Source organism: Rutidosis leptorrhynchoides, chromosome 5, assembly GCF_046630445.1.
Source record: "Rutidosis leptorrhynchoides isolate AG116_Rl617_1_P2 chromosome 5, CSIRO_AGI_Rlap_v1, whole genome shotgun sequence".
NCBI lineage: Eukaryota > Viridiplantae > Streptophyta > Magnoliopsida > Asterales > Asteraceae > Rutidosis > Rutidosis leptorrhynchoides.
Genome location: NC_092337.1, coordinates 366,036,633 through 366,047,718, shown reverse-complemented (window position 1 = coordinate 366,047,718; position 11,086 = coordinate 366,036,633).

The window sequence follows — 11,086 nt, the reverse complement described above, 5'->3', positions numbered from 1 at the left end:
TTAAATTTGACCGAAATTTCCGGGTCATGACATTAAGGCTAATTTGAAGGATCAAGCTCAAGCTCAAGCAAATTTAATTTTACATCTAGTTTCAATTGGGTTGTGATCTACACCTTTATCTTCATTGTTTTCATTTGAATACTTGTATTTGTTGAATATAAAGCTTATTTGTGATATTTTGTCTTTGATTAGTGTTAGTTTAGCCATGCTTGGCTAATTTGATTGTGTTTGCTTATCTATGCAACCCTAACGTAAGAATTTGACTCAAATCAAATGAATAATTGTTGATTAGATGAAATACTTGAGTAATTGTTGTTGAGTTAGCTATTGATCCATTGCTAGTTATTGTTTTGAACCTAACTTCGATTATATGAGTTGTTGATCATTACTAAGTGATTTCTAATGAGATGCATCTTATACTTCAACATGTTTGCATGATCTAGACAATCAAGGAAATGATTATATTGTATTGGTTTTCAAAGTGATCTTAGTCAAAACTAGTGGTGCTTAGTTTTCTTAAGTGATTTTGATTACTAAGGGATTTTGAGTGATTTTAATTCAAGCATAATTTCAATGACTACTTATGGTTCAACTTGATCTTGTAATTCAATGCTTATGTGAGTTTGCATAGGGTGACTTGATTAAAGTTTAGTAGTGATATTAAACATCCAATAGTTTAACAACGAATGTGATAGCAATTGGGATAAAAGGGGGCAATCCAAGCATAAGGGTGGATTAGATAAGTAGACACTACTTGTTACTTGATTTATATTTTGATATTTAGTTATTTGCTTATTGTTGCAAGTCTTAGTTGTTGGTCAAAATCAACCAAAACCCCCCAATCAAACTAGGACAATTATTAGTTTCAATATTCGATTGACCTACTCTTTTGGACGAACTTGAATTGAATGATTACATGAAAAGTGCTATAATGACCGTGACCTAGTTGCTCGTTAGTTGTGTGTGCTTATTTGTAGTGTTTGAATCTTGTTATAAATTTAAGAGTATTTGGTGCACAACATTAGGCGGTTTTGAATTGGGGGGGTCTTTCTCATCGTTTGTTTGATAGCAGTTGTTGGTCTAATGTTAAAAAAGCAGGTATCAAAATCGATGACTTAGGGGTTCCTTTTTGAAGCTCCTTCAATAAACTTATTGGCAGTTGTAACAATACACTTTTTTGGAGTGATAATTGGCATCCTGATGGTATGTTAAAAGATGTATTTTTCATACTATATTGGCTAGAAACTAATCCAGTTGCTTCGCTGGGTGATAGAGTTTGTTGGAATGGTTTGATTTGTCTAGGTTCGTGGGAATGGTTAAGAGTGCCTATGGGCAGAACTATGAGTGAATTAGAGGACCTAAGCAGATGACTTAAAGCTGTTTCTATTGATCCGAAGAAAGAGGACGTATGGAAATGGAATGATATTAGTGACGGTATTTATAAAACTTATATTACGTCCGATGCTATTAATTCCAAGATTATCTCGAAAGGTCCTTATCGTGATGAAACTCTAAGAAACAATTTAGTACCTAAAAAAGTTGAGGTGTTTATATGGAGAGCAAGGAAAAAAGAATACCCGTTTTGACAGAACTTGACAAAAAGAGCAAGGAAAAAAGACAACCCGTTTTGACAGAACTTGAAACAACCCAACCCGTATTGCATACGATAAATTTTTTTTTTTTTTGAATACACATTTATGCGCCAATTAAATATGTAAACCATTCCACAAGTTCCATTTAAACGTACATCAATTTAAATGTTTACAAAAGGCACGAAAGCCATTAATTAAGTTTAATACAAGTTTGACCCACTACAAGGATAGTTTATAATCCAAACGACCTCGAGCATGGTTTGGGGCTAAACTACCCAAAATGTTAGGCCAACTTCAAAAGCTAACACCAAAAGCACCCCTGTCAACACAAACAGGAGACAACTAATCCAACCGTATGCCCTTACCCTTGTCCAAGCCGGAACCTATAAAATGGTAAACAACGAGAGGGTAAGCAATGCTTAGTGAGTGCAACAATTATACATACAAATATATAACCTATCCATTTGCATTCACAATGCCAAATACCTCATACGAACTTGTAACTCAAATAGCTTGTCAACATAAACATAACACCAACAAGTCGTACATTATCACGCTACTTCGTTAGCATATACTCAACTCAACATGTATATATAATATGCTAAACAAATCAACAATCTCAATATGGTTAACCAATAACGCTATGGCGCTACCGGCTCGTGGTTCACACCATACGCTTTTTGAGTCATACTCTTTTATAGTGCTACCGGCTCGTGGTTCACACTCGATGCTACCGGCTCGTGGTTCACATCTTAGTTTATAGTGCTACCGGCTCGTGGTTCACACTCGATGCTACCGGCTCGTGGTTCACATCTTAGTTTATAGTGCTACCGGCTCGTGGTTCACACTCGATGCTACCGGCTCGTGGTTCACATCCTATATCCGTCACATACATGTTATGGCACTACCGGCACATGGTTCATACCATAACATTCACAAATAAACACGCCATATACATGAACATATAATTATTCCACTCACCTTGTCACAAGGATGATGATTTAGCGCTTCCGAGCTTCAACGCAATGTACCTAAATCATTAAGTGCACATTCAATTTCACAACTAGTGGGATTAACCACAATACTCCCACTTGAGCATTTAATGACCCAATTTGCATTAAATGACTCAACTCCACACAACCGCCCATAAATGGCCAAGACTCGACTTTAATCACTAAGACTGGTGAATTAAAGTCTATTAACATCAATTAACACAAAACTTAGGGTATTCCATACTCATTTCATCTAATTAGGTCAACTAGTACATTTTGACCCATTTTATAATACTTAGACCCACAATCAAGTCAAACTTACCCATTTACACTTCTTTCATAAATCTTAAAGTGCATTAGTGACTAACAACACCAATTGGCACTTACAACTCCAAATCACAAGGCCAAAACCCTAGATTCTGGCTATTAGGGTTTCATTACAACAACATAACCCAAACTCACCCATTTTACCCACAAATGGGTCATACAAATCTCTAGTAACCCAAACCCTAGCCTTTAACCAATTAAAAATTAAAACATAAAGTTAGAACTTACCAAGACTATCTTCTCGTAGCTAGTAACAAGGAGAACAACTTTAAATCTCGCTCCTAGGTTTGATTCATAAATCTCCAACTCCAAATCTCAAGATTAAACTAAGTGGGTTTTGTGTTTTGGGAGAGAAAATGGAGAGAAAAGAGAAAAAGAAATGAATTAAATGAATATGTGGTGGAGAGTTAATGCTCCCATCAGATCCACATGTCAATTTACTATTTTGCACCTTAAAACCCCTCAAAAAGATCTAAGTTCGGAATCTGTCCAGCAGAATTGCCGCGGCGCGGCCAGTTCATCGCGGCGCGACATATAACATAAAAATTGACCCTTCTTAACTCAACTTCTGATCCTGGTTTGCTTGCTTTGCCGAGGCGCGGACCCATTTGTCGCGGCGCGGCCTAAGGCACGATCTGGTCAGCTAGACCATCTTAAACACAAAAATCGTTTTACGCAACATTAAATTCGTTCAAGCTTCCAATACACGTCTAACTCTCATATCTAAGTCTCACAAGACTTAACACTAACCAAAACTCCTTTAAGACTTATTTACGCACACATTAACAAGTATATATATATATATATATATATATATATATATATATATATATATATATATCTACACAATTATGCATAAACAACGAGTTACATACGTACAAATGATTAAGTATGTACCTTTCGATACGTACGGGAAAAACGGGATGTTACAACTCTCCTCCACTTGAATCGGAGCGCGTCCTCGCGATCCAAGCCGCATGACAAGAAGAAAGATAAACCAACACAAACTCTTCGGGCTCCCAAGTGAACTCGGAACCCTTACTAACGCCATTGAACTTTAAAAGTCCTTACCTCTTTATGTCTCAATCTTTTGACCTTCTCATCGAGTATTGCAATCGGTTCCTCGATATACTCTAACTTATTATTTAACTCAATCTCGTCTAATGGCACCCAAGATGAATCATCCGCAAGACACTTACGGAGATGGGAAACATGAAATGTGTTATGGATCCCCGCAAGCTCTTCGGGTAATTCCAAACGATACGCGACCTCACCAACACGAGCTAAAACCTTAAACGGCCCAATAAACCGAGGAGCTAACTTTCCTCGTTTCTGAAACCGAATAATACCCTTCCATGGTGAAACTTTGAGCATCACCATGTCACCTTCTTGAAATTCGATCGTTCATCTACGTTTATCGGCATAAGATTTTTGCCTATCTTGAGCCTTTTTCAAATGCTCTCGAATCAAATCAATCTTGCTATTCGTCTCTAAAACCAAATCGGTACTCCTGATTTCCTTTTGTCCCTCTTCACCCCAACAAATCGGGGTTCGACACCTACGCCCATAAAGCATCTCATAAGGTGGCATCCCAATACTAGTATGATAACTATTATTGTACGAGAATTCCACCAAAGGTAAGTGCCCGTCCCAACTACCACCAAAATCGATAATGCACGCACGTAACATATCTTTCAAAGTTTGATTCGTAAGTTCGTTTGACCGTCCGTTTGAGGATGGTACGCCGTGCTCAATTTCAATTGTGTACCCATATCCTCATGAAACTTTTCCCAAAATCGCGATGTAAAATGAGTATCTCGATCTGAAACAATCGATATAGGAATGCCGTGTCGAGAGATGACTTCCTTGATAAATAACTTAGCCAAGGTCTCCGATGATATCGCTTCCTTAATGGGAAGAAACAAAGCGCTTTTCGTCAGTCGATCTACTATAACCCAAATCGAATCAAATTGGGTTCTCGCCGTTTTAGGTAACTTTGTGATGAAGTCCATGGTAATGTGCTCCCATTTCCATTTCGGGATTTCTAACGGTTGTAACTTACCATACGGCTTTTGGTGCTCGGCTTTAACTTGCAAACACGTGACGCATTGCTCAACATACTTCACAACATCACGTTTCATGCCCGGCCACCAATAATCTTTCCTTAAATCAAGATACATTTTCGTCGCGCCCGGATGAATGGAATATTTTGACTTATGTGCTTCATCGAGTAGCACTTGTCGGTAATCACCCATCTTAGGCACCCACACTCTTCCTTGAAAAGACAACAAACCACGCGAGCCCATAGTAATGAACTCCGATTGTCCCACAATTCGTTCCGCATGCTTGTTGTGAACGTAAGCCTCTATTTGAATCACACCGAGTTTTTCAAGAAAGTCGTTAGTAATAATCATACGTAACAATCCCAATCGTAATGCCGGGTGATGACTCTTTCAACTTAACGCATCCGCGACCACATTCGCCTTGCCCGGATGATAAAGTATTTCGCAATCATAATCTTTCACCACATCCATCCACCTACGTTGACGATAATTCAAATCTCGTTGATTAAAGAGGTGTTTCAAACTCTTATGATCCGAATAAATCGTACACTTGACACCATACAAGTAATGGCGCCAAATTTTCAACGCATGCACAACCGCCGCCAACTCAAGATCATGAGTCGGATATCTCGTCTCGTGTTCCTTTAATTGTCGAGAGGCATAAGCGATGACTTTACCTCTTTGCATTAGAACACACCCGAGTCCATTTAACGAAGCATCACAATAAACCGTCATGTCTTCCACTTCTTCCGGCAACACTAACACCGGAGCTTGACATAACTTCTCCTTTAACAATTGAAAGGCAACTTCTTGCTCGTTCTCCCAAAAAAACCTCGCGTTCTTCCTCGTCAATTTCGTCAATGAAGAAGCGATCTTAGAAAAGTCTTGGATAAACTGACGATAATAACTGGCCAATCCGAGAAAACTTCGGACCTCCGTAGGCGTAGTCGGTTGTCTCCAATTCTTCACCGTCTCTATCTTCCCCGGATCCACTTGAATACCCTCCTTGTTCACAATATGACCAAGGAATTGAACTTCCCTTAGCCAAAATTCACATTTGGAGAATTCAGCATACAACTTCTCCTTTCGTAATGTCTTCAATACTTCACGCAAATAACGTTCATGTTCGTTCATACTCTTTGAATAAAAAAGTATGTCGTCAATGAACACAATTACCGACTTGTCCAACATAGGTTGGCACACTCAGTTCATAAGATCCATGAATGCCTCTGGTGCATTCGTAAGACCAAAAGGCATAACTACGAACTCAAAATGCCCATAACGCGTTCAAAAAACCATTTTCTCAATATCTTCCTCACGGACCCGCATTTGGTGATAGCCGGACCGTAGGTCAATCTTTGAGAAGTACGTCGCACCTTGGAGTTGGTCAAACAAATCGTCAATCCGAGGCAATGGATAACGATTCTTGATCGTCACTTTATTCAACTCCCGGTAATCGATGCACATCCGCATACTACCATCCTTCTTTTTCACGAATAAAACTGGAGCGCCCCATGGCGAAGCACTCGGTCGAATAAAACCCTTCTCGAGCAACTCTTGGGTTTGATTTAACAACTCTTGCATTTCCGTTGGTGCTAAACGATAAGGAGTTTTAGCAATGGGAGTAGCTCCCGGAACCAACTCAATGCGAAATTCAACTTGTCTTTCCGCCGGAACACCTGGTAACTCGTCCGGAAAAACGTCTTCGAATTCCCTAACCACCGGAATTTCACGAATAGGTGGCGGCTCATCACGAGTATCAACAACATGGGCAAGAAAAGCCATGCCACCACTAACAAGAAAACGACGTGCCCGTGCAAAAGAACATATCGGCACAAGTCTTCTTCGTCTATCGCCATGAATAATCAACTCTCCCCCACTAGGGGTCTTCACACGTATAAACTTTTCATGGCATGCAATATCGGCTCTATTTCGATCGAGCCAATCCATACCAACAACGATATCAAAATCGCCCAAAGTCATAGGGATGAGATCAATTTTAAAGTTTTCGGCACCAAAAAAGACATCACAATTCTTACACACATCAACCACTAGCACCGTCTTGCCGTCTGCTATTTCGACTTCTACCAGACGACTTAACTTAGCTAACGGTCTATTAAGTTTAGGCACAAATTTTGGAGACACAAACGACAAATTTGCACCGCTATCAAAAAGAATCCTTGCCGGATTAGAATTAACCAAGAAGGTACCTGAGACAACTTCGTTGGATTGCTTGGCTTCGTCGTTAGTTATCAAATAGTTTCGACCTCGAGCCGTACCCGCCGCCTTCTCTAGCCTTTTAACATTATCGTTGTTCAAATCGGGACACTCTGACTTTCGGTGTCCTTCTTTGTTGCAATTAAAACAAGTGAGCTTGTTTGTTGTATTTGGCTTCGGACAATCTCGAGCCATATGTCCACGTACCCCACAATTGTAGCAAGTAGGGACAAAGTTCCCAAAACCACCGGTAGCGCCCTTCTTCACACTATTGACACTTTTGGAACCCTTTTTGTTCTTGTTCTTTTTATTTGAAAAATTCGAATAACTCGAACCTTCAAACTTTCTTTTTGAAAAAGTGAAATCACTCTTCCTCGGAACCTCCGGTTCAAAACCCCGAGCCAACTCGAATAGCTCTTCAAAAGTCTTAGACATTCCCCAACTAATCTTACCCTTTAACTCATCGTTCAAGGTACGGTAGAAATCTTTCATTAGCTTGTGATCGTCACCAACATATTCCGGGCAAAAGCGAGTCTTTGCCAAAAAGGTAAACTTGAGAGTAACCAAGTCCATCGAACCTTGTTGCAAATGATGCAACTCGTCCCGGATTTTATCAAGGTCGGAAGAAGTTCGGTATTCTTGGAAGAATTTTTTCTTAAACTCCTCCCATGTCAAGCTCATGCATTGCTCTTCACCATATAAATTGATTTTGTCGTCCCACCACAACTTGCCTTCTTCACGTAGCATGCTAGACCCATATCTCGTCTTCTTCTCAGGAGGACATTCCGCGGTACGGAAAGCTCCCTCGATATCAGAAATCCAACAAGTGCTTTTCAATGGATCCCTCACTCCATTAAACATCGGAGGTTGAGTATCCTTGAAATTCTTGTAGTGGAAGTCCCGCCTTCCACCCCCACCATTACCTTTACCCCCTTCGCCTCGAGGATAAATGTTTCTAGCCTCTAAAGCCTCCTCTATTGCGGCTTTCATTCGATCGTTGATCATTTCGGTCACTTGTCCATCGACCGACTCTTGGAAGACCTTCCGGACATCGTCAAGAAAATCCTTCTTTAACTTTTTAAAGATGGCCTCAACCTTGGCCGTGAGTTCAACATCCTCACTCGTACCACCGTTATCATTATCGTGTCCGTTTCTCGTCTTCATTCTATAAAACGGAAAAGATTAAACAAAGAACGAAAAGACATAACATGTAAGTATATACATGTACACCACACTACTCCATCTTGCTCGACAATCGTCATACATTACTTGTTTGACACGATTTGCACCCGTAACAATGGTAGCTAATCATTGTTACGCGAGCACGTCGCATTAACTCGCTAGTACAATGTCCGTCTCGCTTGATGATTGCTAAACACTATACAAAACAATTAGCACCAGGTTAGTTCACATAAACCAAAGCACTAACACATCCCGATTAGACCCAAAGTCCTACAAGTCCCACATAAAGCGCTCACACAATAAAGCCCAAGTCTAGGCACCTATCTCAAGTCGCCTAAATCCCTTAGACCATGCTCTGATACTACTTGAAACAACCCAACCCGTATTCCATACGATAAATTTTTTTTTTAATACACATTTATGCGCCAATTAAATATGTAAACCATTCCACAAGTTCCATTTAAACGTACATCAATTTAAATGTTTACAAAAGGCACGAAAGCCATTAATTAAGTTTAATACAAGTTTGACCCACTACAAGGATAGTTTATAATCCAAACGACCTCGAGCATGGTTTGGGGCTAAACTACCCAAAACGTTAGGCCAACTTCAAAAGCTAACACCAAAAGCACCCCTGTCAACACAAACGGGAGACAACTAATCCAACCGTATGCCCTTACCCTTGTCCAATCCGGAACCTATAAAATGGTAAACAACGAGAGGGTAAGCAATGCTTAGTGAGTGCAACAATTATACATACAAATATATAACCTATCCATTTGCATTCACAATGCCAAATACCTCATACGAACTTGTAACTCAAATAGCATGTCAACATAAACATAACACCAACAAGTCGTACATTATCACGCCACTTCGTTAGCATATACTCAACTCAACATGTATATATAATATGCTAAACAAATCAACAATCTCAATATGGTTAACCAATAACGCTATGGTGCTACCGGCTCGTGGTTCACACCATACGCTTTTTGAGTCATACTCTTTTATAGTGCTACCGGCTCGTGGTTCACACTCGATGCTACCGGCTCGTGGTTCACATCTTAGTTTATAGTGCTACCGGCTCATGGTTCACACTCGATGCTACCGGCTCGTGGTTCACATCTTAGTTTATAGTGCTACCGGCTCGTGGTTCACACTCGATGCTACCGGCTCGTGGTTCACATCCTATATCCATCACATACATGTTATGGCACTACCGGCACATGGTTCATACCATAACATTCACAAATAAACACGCCATATACATGAACGTATAATTATTCCACTCACCTTGTCACAAGGATGATGATTTAGCGCTTCCGAGCTTCAACGCAATGTACCTAAATCATTAAGTGCACATTCAATTTCACAACTAGTGGGATTAACCACAATACTCCCACTTGAGCATTTAATGACCCAATTTGCATTAAACGACTCAACTCCACACAACCGCCCATAAATGGCCAAGACTCGACTTTAATCACTAAGACTGGTGAATTAAAGTCTATTAACATCAATTAACACAAAACTTAGGGTATTCCATACTCATTTCATCTAATTAGGTCAGCTAGTACATTTTGACCCATTTTATAATACTTAGACCCACAATCAAGTCAAACTTAAACATTTACACTTCTTTCATAAATCTTAAAGTGCATTAGTGACTAACAACACCAATTGGCAATTACAACTCCAAATCACAAGGCCAAAACCCTAGATTGTGGCTATTAGGGTTTCATTACAACAACATAACCCAAACTCACCCATTTTACCCTCAAATGGGTCATACAAATCTCTAGTAACCCAAACCCTAGCCTTTAACCAATTAAAACTTAAAACATAAAGTTAGAACTTACCAAGACTATCTTCTCGTAGCTAGTAACAAGGAGAACAACTTTAAATCTCGCTCCTAGGTTTGATTCACAAATCTCTAACTTCAAATCTCAAGATTAAACTAAGTGGGTTTTGTGTTTTGGGAGAGAAAATGGAGAGAAAAGAGAAAAAGAAATGAATTAAATGAATATGTGGTGGAGAGTTAATGCTCCCATCAGATCCACATGTCAATTTACTATTTTGCCCCTTAAAACCCCTCAAAAAGATCTAAGTTCGGAATCTGTCCAGCAGAATTGCCGCGGCACGGCCAGTTCGTCGCGGCGCGACATATAACATAAAAATTGACCCTTCTTAACTCAACTTCTGATCCTGGTTTGCTTGCTTTGCCGCGGCGCGAACCCATTTGTCGCGGCGCGGCCTAAGGCACGATCTGGTCAGCTCGACCATCTTAAAAACAAAAATCGTTTTATGCAACATTAAATTCGTTCAAGCTTCCAATACACGTCTAACTCTCATATCTAAGTCTCACATGACTTAACACTAACCGAAACTCCTTTAAGACTTATTTACGCACACATTAACAAGTATATATATATATATATATATATATATATATATATATATATATATATATATACACAATTACGCATAAACAACGAGTTACATACGTACAAATGATTAAGTATGTACCTTTCGATACGTAAGGGAAAAACGGGATGTTACAGAACTTGACAAAAGGAGCATGGACCTCAACTCGGTTAGATGTCCTAATTGTGATGATGATGTCGAGACGGTTGATCATTCTCTCTTATTTTGTAAATATGCCTTAGAAATATGGTCTGGAGTGTTTGATTGGTGGGGTTTTAATATTTCG